Source organism: Ranitomeya imitator, chromosome 1, assembly GCF_032444005.1.
Source record: "Ranitomeya imitator isolate aRanImi1 chromosome 1, aRanImi1.pri, whole genome shotgun sequence".
Taxonomy (NCBI): domain Eukaryota; kingdom Metazoa; phylum Chordata; class Amphibia; order Anura; family Dendrobatidae; genus Ranitomeya; species Ranitomeya imitator.
In genome coordinates, this window is record NC_091282.1 from 795,081,325 (window position 1) to 795,091,692 (window position 10,368).

General features: G+C 40.8%; 1 protein-coding gene across 1 annotated transcript in view; it reads right to left on the reverse strand.

The window, feature by feature from the left end:
* Positions 1-7,934, reverse strand: part of EXOC3L4 (exocyst complex component 3 like 4) — a 164,272-nt gene extending 156,338 nt beyond the window's left edge. The window contains exon 1 of the mRNA XM_069737666.1: positions 7,843-7,934. The gene's annotated coding sequence lies outside the window, so the exon portion shown is untranslated. The remainder of the gene's footprint in view (positions 1-7,842) is intronic.
* Positions 7,935-10,368: the final 2,434 nt, after the last annotated feature.

The window sequence follows — 10,368 nt, forward strand, 5'->3', positions numbered from 1 at the left end:
AACTGTGAGAGCAGTAAAACTATGTATTCTTTACTGTAACAGCAATGAGACTATATTTACCATAAGCAACGAGATAATGGACTCTTTACTGTAAGAGCAATGAGAGTCAACTATGGATTCTTTATTGTAAGAACAATGAGAGTATGGATTCTTTACTGTAACAGCAATGAGACTATGGATTCTTTACTGTAAGAGCAATGAGTCGACTATGGATTCTTTACTGTAAGAGCAATGAGACCATGGATTCTTTACTGTAAGAACAATGAGAGTCGACTATGGATTCTTTACTGTAAGAGCAATAAGACTATGGCTTCTTTACTGTAACAGCAATGAGACTATACGTTCTTTACTGTAAGAGCAGTGAGACTATGGATTTTTTACTGTAAGAGCAATGAGAGTCGACTATGGATTCTTTACTGTAAGAGCAATGAGAGTCGACTATGGCTTCTTTACTGTAAGAGCAATGAGACTATGGATTCTTTACTTAACAGCAATTAAACTATGGATTCTTTACTGTAACAGCAATGAGACTATGGACTCTTTACTGTAAGAGCAATGAGAGTCGACTATGGATTATTTACTGTAAGAGCAATGAGACTATGGATTCTTTACTGTAAGAACAATGGGACTATGGATTCTTTACTGTAAGAGCAATGAGACTATGGCTTCTTTACTGTAACAGCTATGAGACTATAGATTCTTTACTGTAAGAGCAGTGAGACTATGGATGTTTTACTGTAAGAGCAATGAGAGTCGACTATGGCTTCTTTACTGTAAGAGCAATGAGACTATGGATTCTTTACTGTAAGAGCAATGAGAGTCGACTATGGCTTCTTTACTGTAAGAGCAATGAGAGTCGACTATGGATTATTTACTGTAAGAGCAATGAGACTATGGATTCTTTACTGTAAGAACAATGGGACTATGGATTCTTTACTGTAAGAGCAATAAGACTATGGCTTCTTTACTGTAACAGCTATGAGACTATAGATTCTTTACTGTAAGAGCAGTGAGACTATGGATTTTTTTACTGTAAGAGCAATGAGAGTCGACTATAGCTTCTTTACTGTAAGAGCAATGAGACTATGGATTCTTAACTGTAAGAGCAATGAGAGTCGACTATGGCTTCTTTACTGTAAGAGCAATGAGACTATGGATGCTTTACTGTAACAGCAATAAGACTATGGATTCTTTACTGTAAGATCAGTGAGACTATGGATTCTTTACTGTAAGAGCAATGAGACTATGGATTCTTTACTGTAAGAGCAATGAGACTATGGATTCTTTACTGTAAGAGCAATGAGAGTCGACTATGGATTATTTACTGTAAGAGCAATGAGACTATGGATTCTTTACTGTAAGAACAATGGGACTATGGATTCTTTACTGTAAGAGCAATGAGACTATGGCTTCTTTACTGTAACAGCTATGAGACTATAGATTCTTTACTGTAAGAGCAGTGAGACTATGGATATTTTACTGTAAGAGTAATGAGAATTGACTATGGATTCTTTACTGTAAGAGCAATGAGACTATGACTTCTTTACTGTAAGAGCAATGAGACTATGGATTCTTTACTGTAAGAGCAATGAGACTATGGATTATTTACTGTAAGAGCAATGAGACTATGGATTCTTTACAGTAAGAACAATGGGACTATGGATTCTTTATTGTAAGAGCAATGAGACTATGGCTTCTTTACTGTAACAGCTATGAGACTATAGATTCTTTACTGTAAGAGCAGTGAGACTATGGATGTTTTACTGTAAGAGCAATGAGAATTGACTATGGATTCTTCACTGTAGGAGCAATGAGAGTCGACTATGGCTTCTTTACTGTAAGACCAATGAGACTATGGATTCTTTACTGTAACAGCAATGATACAATGGACTCTTTACTGTAAGAGCAATGAGACTATAGATTCTTTATTGTAAGATCAGTGAGACTATGGATTATTTACTGTAAGAGCAATGAGACTATGGATTTTTTACTGTAAGAGCAATGAGACTATGGATTCTTTACTGTAACAGCAATCAGACTATGGATTCTTTACTGCAACAGCAATGCTACTATGGACTCTTTACTGTAAGAGCAGTGAGACTATGGATTCTTTAGTGTAACAGCAATGAGACTATATTTACCATAAGCAATGAGATTATGGACTCTTTACTGTAAGAGCAATGAGACTATGGATTCTTTACTGTAAGAGTAATGAGACTATGGATTCTTTACTGTAACAGCAATGAGACTATGGATTCTTTACTGTAACAGCAATGAGACTATATTTACCATAAGCAATGAGACTATGGACTTTTTACTATAAGAGCAATGAGACTATGGATTCTTTACTGTAAGAGCAATGAGACTGGATTCTTTACTGTAAGAGCAATGCGACTATGGATTCTTTACTGTAACAGCAATGAGACTATATTTACCATAAGTAATAAGACTATGGACTCTTTACTATAATAGCAATGAGACTATGGATTCTTTACTGTAACAGCAATGAATCTATGGACTTTTTACTGTAAGAACAGTGTGAGATCTTTACTGTAAGAGCAATGAGACTATGGATTCTTGACAGTAAGAACAATGAGACTATATTTACTGTAAGCAATGAGCCTATGGATTCTTTACCGTAAGAGCAATGAGACTATGGATTCTTTACTGTAGCAGCAAAAAGACTATATTTACTGTAAGCAATGAGACTATGGACTCTTTACTGTAAGAGTAGTGAGACTATGGATTCTTTACTGTAAAAGCAATGAGACTATGGATTATTTAGTGTAAGGGCAGTGAGACTATGGATTCTTTACTGTAAGAGCAGTGATACTATGGATTCTGTGCTATAAGAGCAGTGATACTATGGATTTGTTACTGTAAGAGCAGTGAAACTATGGATTCTTTACTGTAAGAGCAATGAGACTATGGATTATTTACTGTAAGAGCAGTGAGACTATGGATTTGTTACTGTAAGAGCAGTGAGACTATGGATTCTTTACTGTAAGTGAAACTATGGATTCTTTACTGTAAGAACAGTGAGACTATGGATTCTTTACTGTAAGAGCAGTGAGACTATGGATTTGTTACTGTAAGCCATGAGACTATGGACTCTTTACTGTAAGAGCAATGAGACTATAGATTCTTTACTGTAAGAGCAATGAGAGTCGACTATGGCTTCTATACTGTAAAAATCAATGAGATTATGGATTCTTTACTGTAAGAGCAGTGGGACTATGGATTCTTTACTGTAACAGCAATGAGACTATATTTACCATAAGCAATGAGACTATGGACTCTTTACTATAAGAGCAATGAGACTGTGGATTCTTTACTGTAGTAGCAATGAATCTATGGACTTTTTACTGTAAGAGCAGTGAGATATCTTTACTGTAAGAGCAATGAGACTATGGACTCTTTACTGTAAGAGTAGTGAGACTATGGATTCTTTACTGTAAGAGCAATGAGACTATGGATTCTTTACTGTAAGAGCAGTGATGCTATGGATTTGTTACTGTAAGAACAGTGAGACTATGGATTTGTTACTGTAAGAGCAGTGAAACTATGGATTCTTTACTGTAAGAGCAATGAGACTATGGATTCTTTACTGTAAGAGCAGTGAGACTATGGATTTGTTACTGTAAGAGCAGTGAGACTATGGACTTGTTACTGTGAGAGCAGTGAGACTATGGAACTTTCTTCTGTCACACAATGCTGTAATAGTTGATTCTGAATGCAAACAAGCAAGCCGATATTTTGTAAAGGTGATCCCCGGGGCCCGTCCTTTTAATTGATGAGATTACACCTGCCATTATCCTGTGCACCACAGTAATGTGAATACTCCTGTTACCAGTGCTATGGGCTTCCACTTTGTACGGATGCATTGTTTGCTAGAGGAATAGCTATATGGGGTGCAGGGGTCGCCCCCAAAGACCGCATGAGGCATCAGTGTTATAAAGGGCACATGGCAGGTGGTGTCCCGTTATATATTATGTATTGGGACTCAAGCGCTTAAAGTGACACCTTTTGTCGTTTGCTCTATTTTCCCTCTGACGCCTTTAGGTCTCATACTTATAAATAGGTCTGAAGGCTCCTTATATAGCGCACATGGCCGTTACCTCGTCCGCCCCTCCCCCGCTCCAAAACTAGGACATATAGAACAAATGTGCAGCTCCATGTTCATCGCCTCTTCCATTAATATGCAAAATCCTGGTGCACCTGCTAATCAAAGTAATTACCTGCCATCGAAACACTTGATGAGTGTCACGTCATGGGAATGCGCACAAGGAAAAAGATCTCATCTGAATTCCAGCTGCATGTGGTTATTAAACCTGTCTCCCCCCATTCATTAATTACACACATTTTTGCAATGCACATCACATGCAATCACCCTCCCGCTACCGCTGTGTAGATGACCCCGGCGAAACGCACCCAACGTTAGGCAATGGCTCTCATCTTGCAGCGTGGAGATCAGTTTGCACAGCTGGAGAAGAGGCTCTCACCATTAAAAGAAATAAATTGCTTTTAGAGTCAGAAAATGTATGCAAGAAAAAAGTCGCCTCCAAGTATCAAGTGTTTGTTTCTTCAAGGAAAATATCTGAAAGCCACTGGGAAAAAGAGACTGTTTGCACTTTGCATTTGCAAACAAAAAAAAAAACACATGATCATGGCTTTGATGCAGAGCGAGAAGTCTTTTCCCTCTTCCTGCCTTTTTTTATACCCATCGATCCTCTTCCTCGGCTTGCTGAGCGGCGGGCTCATCTGAGGATATGAAGATGGTTTGAGCCAATCCGATCTTTCTATTCTTTAGTTATTCCTCTCCTCTTGCCGCAGGTAGTCACAGACACAGAGAGAGATTTTGCAGTTGCATCCCCCTCCTCTCCCCTCCTCCTTGACTTCTGTGTTCTCTTCAAGTCTGGAATATGAATATCTAATCAGAGCACCACATACACCAACCCTGCCTTAGGGAACGAGAATCTCATTAACACGAAACTGATAATAAAGATTACACAACAACCACAAACAACCACAAGACGGATTTAATCACCAGGTATCATTGTAATCAGTATAACGGCGCCGACCTGACACTGTCTGTAGTTACTGTGCACAATCCTGCTGACAGGTTCCCATTAATGCACCATGTACTTGTTATAAAATAAAAAATGCAGCCCTCCAAATACCAGTTCTAGGGTGTTTTCCAGCAGAGTTGACGAAGATAGACTTTGTTGCCCTGATTATAAATAACCTTGATAAAGAAAAGTAACTTTCCAATGTATCCACCCTTCATCCATATTTCCTCTTCCCATGCTTGTTCAATGTGTAGTTTCTTCCTTGTGTGACATGAGGATAGTTAGAGACAATTACATTTTTAAATTTGTCTTTTATTCATTCACCCCTCACGAGACCCAGAGAGAAAGAGATTCTGCAGTTGCATCTCCCTCCTCTCCCCTCCTTTCTGTCTTTTCTTTGCTGCATTACTCTAAAAAGATTGAATGGTAGCCGAGGAGAATTTTGCACTGTAAAAAAAAAAAAAAAAGAAATGTAACTGTGCAGACACGGGGAGGAAAGGGGGTTCAGCAGGTGCCCCAGTCTGCTAGCCGGAACCGCATGGACCGGGGATGGACCAGGGATCGTCCCGCTGAATGCCCGCTCTACTTTTAACATGGGCATAACGCTACTCAGACAACACAGGGTTAGGGTAAAACAGTGTGGCAATGCTTTATTGAACCACAAAAGAGGCAGATAACAAGTATAACAGTCCCAGCAAAATACCCCAAGATGGTGCACATTACAGAGTCTCTCCCTTCCGCTGACTCGTTGGGATAATGGTAGCTGTTACTTCAGAGCTCCAAGAGTCGACTACCCCACTTGTGGCGCTTACACAGAAAGGAGGTAACAAGCTTAAGAAGATGACAGTCCATTGAGTTACAAGGCCAGTTGACCCGAGGGTTACAACCTGGCTTCTCCAAACATCTCCATGGAGCCAGGCGACCAGTGGTTCCCAATCCTGGCTTTCTCCAAACGTATCCATGGTTCAGTGATGGTCAATGGAGCAGATCTGTATTCTTCCAGCCAGGGCCGAGGTCCCCTAGGTTGCTTCCTGTAGAATGATAGATCCATGTCATGGAGCCATGATGAATTGGCAGCAATTCCTGTAGGGTCTCCGGGATGTTTGGATATCTTGGTAGAATCTCTAGCCGTTTCTCTCTCTCTATAGTGGCATGTAACCTCTTTTTATACTTAACAAGTGTCCTTCATTCAGTATTGACATAAAGGGTAAGAATGGAGATAAGATCAAGTAGCATTACTTGATTATTTAATCTGTTTGCATAGTTTTCCTTCTCTGTTCTCAAAGTAACCAAACTATCTGGCCTACACAATGCATAATTAGAATATCGGTAGACATCACTAGTCATCAAGAATAAGAGCACAATATGTTATATGAAATGTCAAAATTACAGGCATACCCAAGCACAAGTCTGTTTTCTTGACCAACACATAAATTCAAAAGCCAACATACAGATAATAGTCTATTCTTCTTGCTTAAAATTAGTTGTCTGGTTAATTAAGATACAATGCTGGGTCTCCACAGTAACTAAGAATCTGTTGGTTTAATAGAAAAACACAGTCTTCACCTTGGCCATTTCATATTAAAGGGTCATTGTGTTAGGATCACTAAGTGAAGTGGATCCTCAATGCCCAAGGTCCAGGTGGGTACATGGGCATTGGTGCAGCAGGCAGGTTAGGCATGTGCAAAACAGGTAGCAGAGGTACCGGAGTAAGCAGACATGAGTGCCGAAACAGGTATCAAAGGTCCTGGAAGACTGGGAATAGGTACCATAGGTCCTGGAAGACTGATGTCAGACAGGGGCATCCTGGATGTCGCAAGGGACACATAGCAGTGGTGCTGGAAGCCACAGGCGGTAGGAGGCATCCTAGAAGCCACAGGCATACATGAGACATCCTGGAAGCCACAAGCGAACAGAAGACGTCCTGGAAGCCACAAGCTAAAACAGCTGTTATAATCGCAGGGGACAGTGGACCTGGAAGCTTCAGGTGGACATGAGACATCCTGGAAGCTGCAGGCAGAAATGCTGCAGAGGTCCTGGAAGCCCAGATACAAATAACAGAGGTTTTGGAAGCGTCTGGCAGGAAAAGAGACATCTTGGAAGCTCCAGGTGGACACACATAGCAGAGGTTCGGGAAGACCGGAAACAGGTAGCAGACAGAACTCTGTCATTCTAGAAAGTCTTAATACCAAGACACTCGTGTAATAATAATAATCTTTATTTTTATATAGCGCTAACATATTCCAAAGTGCTTTACAGTTTGCACACATTATCGTCGCTGTCTAAATTCCCTATCAGTATGTCTTTGGAATGTGGGAGGAAACCGGAGTACCCGGAGGAAACCCACACAAACACGGAGAGAACATACAAACTCTTTGCAGATGTTGTCCTTGCTGGGGTTTGAACCCAGGATTCAAGCACTGCAAGGCTGCAGTGCACTGTGTATGTTTCGCTTAGCCTTAGGCCTAGGTAGGTGATCAAATAGGATCACGCAGGGCCATCTGCAAAGCCCAATGTGAAGAACTAGAGCTCATCATACGGGAATAAGAGGATCTGGCACATTGGAAGTGTTCCTTAACTTAGGACAAAGTTTGAGCTTGCTGACCTAGCCCTGTAGATAAGTAACCTGACCGTAGAAAAGTAGCTTAAATATAAAACCAACCCTGTCACCCATCACAACAAGTCCCTGCAGCGGCCCCATGCACACCACTGTTTTACAAGATTTTAGAAAAATGTACATGACCCCAAATTTGCAAAATTACACTGTAGTTACCTTGTCGTCCCCCTCCAGACATCAGTCTTGGGGCTTCCAACTTTTTGAGACTGAAGAAAATTTTCCAGGATGATAGACTGGTCGTGTCCCACCTGAGAGCAAATATCAGTCAAAGTACATATATAATAAATTACCATGTATATTACGTCTCCTGCACCTCCGCTCTTGTTCCCGGAGCTCCCTCAGATGTCTGATATACATATTACACATTGTGGGTTGTCATATGATGCAAGTTCTTCCACTCGTGCTGACTTATGTCTTCACATCCTCCTTGTTGCCAACTAGCCCTCAATTCCAAGCCACCGCTTGCAGGATAAGCCAAATATTTAGGAGAAACGTTCACACAGGTGTCCCATAGGCCACTTCTATGGGATGAAGCCCTTATACCAGGAGAAAGCTGGAGGTATTTGGTCAACTTGTCTCATTACCTGCAGTTGAAACCAGAAGATTCCATGCACTATATAAAGACACATCTGCATGTTTTTCTCAATATCTGACATGAAATCAGAATAAAACCCATTTTAGGTCAATTAGGATTACCATAATTATTAATATGCCAATTGCCAGAATAATGAGAGAGAAAATGTTTTAAGGCATTTTTATTACTTACTGCAAAGTCAAAGGTTTCCATCCATTTCATAAGTATTTGGTACCATTGCCCTTACACTGAATGACTCGGGTCAGATGTTTGGGATCTCCTTCCACAAGCTTCTCACAATAGTTGATTGGAATTTGGGCCCATTCCTCCTGAAAAAACTGGTGTAACTGATCCCGATGTGTATGTCCCCTTGCTCGCACTGCCCTTTTCAGCTTTGCCCATAAATTTTCAATAGGATTGAGACCAGGCCTTGACATTGACTTTGTTATGCTGAAGCCACTTTGTTACCAATTTGGCAATATGCTTCGGGACATTGTCAATTTGGGAGACTCATTTCCGCCCAAGCTTTAACTTCCTGGCTGATGTTTTGAGATGTTTCTTCAGTATTGCAGGAGCTCGGAAGGGAAGAAGTGGCGATTTGGAATGCAGACTTTGATGGAATGGTCTGCGGGAGTCACGTTGCGTTTGCAGAGCCCCTGATGTACCTAAACAGTAGAAACCCCCCACAAGTGACCTCATATTGTAAACTAGACCCCCTTAGGAACTTATCTAGATGTGTTGTGAGAACGTTGAACCCCCAAGTGTTTCACTAAAGTTTATAATCCAGAGCGTTGAAAATAAAAAATCTTTTTTTTTTTCACAGAAATTATTTTTTAGCCCCTCAATTTTTAGTTTCCCAAGTCTAACAGGAGAAATTGGACCACAAAAGTTGTTGCCCATTTTGTCCTGAGTACGCTGATGCCCCAAATGTTGGGGTAAACCACTGTTTGGACGCACAGCAGAGCTCGGAAGGGAAAGAGCACTGTTTTACTTTTTCAACGCAGAAATGGATGGAATTGAGATCGGATGTCATGTTGCGTTTGCAGAGCCCCTGATGTGCCTAAACATTGAAACCCCCACAAGTGACCCCATATTGGATACTAGACCCCCCAAGGAACTTATCTAGATGTCTTGTGAGAACGTTGAACCCCCAAGTGTTTCACTAAAGTTTATAATCCAGAGCGTTGAAAATAAAAAATCTTTTTTTTTTTCACAGAAATTATTTTTTAGCCCCTCAATTTTTAGTTTCCCAAGTCTAACAGGAGAAATTGGACCACAAAAGTTGTTGCCCATTTTGTCCTGAGTACGCTGATGCCCCAAATGTTGGGGTAAACCACTGTTTGGACGCACAGCAGAGCTCGGAAGGGAAAGAGCACTGTTTTACTTTTTCAACGCAGAAATGGATGGAATTGAGATCGGATGTCATGTTGCGTTTGCAGAGCCCCTGATGTGCCTAAACATTGAAACCCCCACAAGTGACCCCATATTGGATACTAGACCCCCCAAGGAACTTATCTAGATGTCTTGTGAGAACTTTGCACCCCCAAGTATTTCACTACAGTTTATAACGCAGAGCCTAAACAGTGGAAACCCCCCAATTCTAACTCCAACCCTAACCCCCCTAACCCTAATCCCAACCCTAACCACAACCCTAACCCGAACACACCCCTAATGCTAATCCCAACCCACCCCTAACCCCAACACACCTCTAACCCTAATCCCAACCCTAACCACACCCCTAACCCTGACACGCAACTAACCCAACCTTAAACGTAATCCTAACCCCAACTCTAGCCCCAACCCTAACTTTAACCCCAACCCTAACTTTAGCCCCAACCATAATCCTAACTTTAGCCCCAACCCTAACCCTAATGGGAAAATGGAAATAAATACTTTTTTCAATGTTATTATTTTTCCCTAACTAAGGTGGTGATAAAGGGAAATTATATTTACTATTTATAGCTAGTTTTTATGTTTGGCAGCTGTCACACACTAAAAGAAGCTTTTTATTGCAAAGAATATTTTTTTCATCACCATATTTTGAGAGCTATAATTTTTCCATATTTTGGCCCACAGAGTCATGTGAGGTCTTGTTTTTGCGGGACAAG